At 60.6% G+C, this 3017-nt stretch overlaps 1 protein-coding gene across 1 annotated transcript in view; it reads right to left on the bottom strand.

Moving 5' to 3' along the window:
- Positions 1-3011, bottom strand: part of Septin5 (septin 5) — an 8167-nt gene extending 5156 nt beyond the window's left edge. Inside the window, exon 1 of the mRNA XM_010620715.1 lies at positions 2978-3011. The gene's annotated coding sequence lies outside the window, so the exon portion shown is untranslated. The remainder of the gene's footprint in view (positions 1-2977) is intronic.
- Positions 3012-3017: the final 6 nt, after the last annotated feature.

Genomic DNA, 3017 nt, shown 5'->3' on the forward strand with positions numbered 1-3017 from the left:
CACCCTTCCCCCCGGCTCCTGCCCCTCTCAGGGGGTGACCCACCCGGCCCCGTGAGCGTGCGCGCTCGCGCGTATTCGGTGGGGATCCTGTCTCCGCTAGGCGTCTCCAGACCGGCCGGGAACGCGCGGAGAGCAGAACCCACCCCGCTCACCTGGACCTGCCCGCACCCCCTCAGAGGCTTAGTGTGCGCGAAGGGGAGAGGGACGCAGGAGGCCAGAGCACGGGACGATTCCTCTCTCTCAAACTTGGAAACTCCGGCCGGCCTGCTGCTTGCAAAGCCTCCGCCCACGATGCTCGCAGCCACCATAGCCCCTGCCCTCAGGCGGTGTGAGAGACGGAGTGGGGCCTGTGCCCTACAAGTCCACGTGGACCCTCCCTTCCTCTCAGCGCTTCCCTGCCTGCTCTGACTCACAGTACAGCACTGGGCGAACCTGGTACTGGATCGCTCAGGCCAGCTATCGCTCACCCCCGTGTGGCCACCGCAGGAACCGCAGGGGACTGGTGAACCGGGAAACTTGCCCTCTGTGGGCTAACAAAACCTTCCTTATCCCCCACCTCTAGGGTCCTACGAAAATCAGAACAAGCCCCCCGCCGCGGGGAGGCAGGAAAGGGAACCTGGATCGGCTCCAGGATGACTGGAAGTGTGTCTGGCCAGAGTGCGCAGAGCACTGGAAGGTTTCCGCTACTTGGCTACTAGGCCCACTCCTCCCCCAGCCAGGCCCTCCCTTCTTGACACTTCGGTGGAGCACACTCCCCGCCCCCCGCCCTTCCCCCCGAAAGTCCTGGTCTTGCTGGGGAGCCTGAAGTCACTGGTACCTGGGAGGAGGGCAGGCCCAAAGTTGGGAACAGGAGAGCCTTTCTTTCCAAGGCAGGGGCACAGCCACAGGGCCCCTGGCTCTCAGAAAGCCTCGGACTGGCTCCCTCTGTAGTCTGGACCTGCAGGAAGCTCTGGGCTGAGTCTCACCCAATCTCCACCCCAGGGCCCACTTCAGACACAGCCTAGCCTTCGCCCAGAAAGGCTGGCATCTTGGGCCCACAACCTGTCCAGGAAGACAGATGGGCCCTGGCTGAAAAGGAGCCTTGACACTCCACGCCCTTGTCTTTAACAGTGCTTGCTGGTCTCAGACTGCCTCAGTTTCCCCATTAGGAAGCCACTGCCTCTGGGAAGGCCCTGATCAGGACAGCAAGAGTCTCACTTCCAGCTCCCAACCTACCTGCCTCAACATCCAACTGGGCACAAGCTGGACCTGTGCCTTCTGTGGGAGAGATCCTGCCACCTCCTCTCTCTGGTCCCCGAGGCACAACAAATACTCCTTAGCACTTCCTCTGCACACAGCTTCGCCCACCTCTTGGTGCCTGTAACTCTCGAGGCATTTCCATTCTTAGAATCATCCGAGTCAGCTCAGGAAACAGCAGCCAGAGCCAAAAGAGCCCCAACACTGCCCAAGAGGGTAGGGGACTCAGGGCAGGGCAGAACCCCTACTGCTTCTCCACTTGCCTGGTGTAGATTAAGAAGGAAGCCTGGATGGGCTGAGGCTCAGTGGTCACAGTGAAAATACTGTGTGCTTCTGGCTCCCCCCAGACCCACAGGGCCCATTCCAAACACGGGCCCCCTGGCCCTGTTCCCCAGGTTCCCTTCCTCTGCCTTCATGGTGCCTTCTTTCTCTGGGCCTAGGGGTTAGAAAAGAGGAGGAGGCTATCTCCTAGCTGACCTCAAAGGATGGACAGACACAGGCCTGGGGGGGGTTACACCTTAGCAGGGGGAGTGTCCCGTCCTGGCAGCAATTCGAAAGACAACCGGCTGGGGCTGAGTAGCAGGTACCAAGTTTAGTGACTCACAGTGCCCTGAGGCCAAGCTTGGAGCACCCAGAGGACCAGGAGTAGCCTGCATGCTGTCTTGGCAACCTCTACTCTTTCCCTCTCCCTTAAACAGTCACCTGGCTGTGTGTCCCTACATCTCAGGCTTTGTCTGACCTGCTGCCATGGAGAGACAGCTTTCTACTCAGGATCTCTGGGGAGCCTCTTCCAATAAGCCTCAGCAGTCCCTGGGCAGAGCATGTCCCTGCCAGGAGACAGGCACTGGATCGCCAGAGACTCCAGCTCACTGCACCTGCCAGGTGCTTCTGCCCCGTCTGCTACATGCACCCAAGGCAAGGACACCAGGGTCCTGCCCTGCATCTATGCCACTGTGAACCCCTACTGATGATAGGGGAGGTGAAGGCCTCTCTGGTACCAGAATTGGGCCCATCTTTCTTCACCAAATGTGGCTGAGCTCAAGCCAGAGAGGCCAGCAGCAAAGTAATACACCTGGTAGCCCACCTAGTCACCCACCCACATCCCACTCCTAGCTCTCACAAACTGGTTTAACCCCTAGCTAGTTAGGTTTCTACAGAGGGTGCCCAGGCCAACCTTCCGTCGGAATCTTTATTCTCAAAGGGTGGGGACCAGGTCAGTTCCTCTGGAATGGAAGGTCACAAGCCTATCTGTACCCCCTTGGTTCAAAGACCTATACTAGGCACTGGGATGACTCAGACTCGGGCCTCAGTCTGGGCCACAGCCCAGCCTCAGTACATAGGGATAAAGGTGCAGGGTGTGAAGCGGGGTGACCAGGAGGCTCACGAGGCTTAGAGAGAAAGACCCAGAGACGCCCCTCCCCCACTCCCCCAGGACCCGCACACAGGCCGGTCCGCAAGGAGACGCTGGCGCTGGACCAGTGGGAGAGGGAGATCGCCCATCCTCCCATCCTGGGAGAGGCCCAGAGGGCCAGGACTGGCGCCCGTCCCTACCCCTCCGCAGCCCTAGGCGTGGCGGCACTGCCCAGCGACAGACAATCGATTATGGATTATTGCTATTATTGCTACAGGACTGGGTGACGGCCGGGGGGCGGGGTCGCGCCTGGACGCCAGCGGCATCGATGCCACAATAGGTGACAGCCAGCCGGGCCTCGAGACAGGCCGAACGGCGGAGTGCACGTACCTGCTTGTCTTCTGCGGGGTCGGGGTCGGGTCGGCGTCGC

This window comes from Fukomys damarensis, unplaced genomic scaffold (assembly GCF_012274545.1).
Source record: "Fukomys damarensis isolate Sample0158 unplaced genomic scaffold, DMR_v1.0_HiC HiC_scaffold_34, whole genome shotgun sequence".
Lineage (NCBI taxonomy): Eukaryota > Metazoa > Chordata > Mammalia > Rodentia > Bathyergidae > Fukomys > Fukomys damarensis.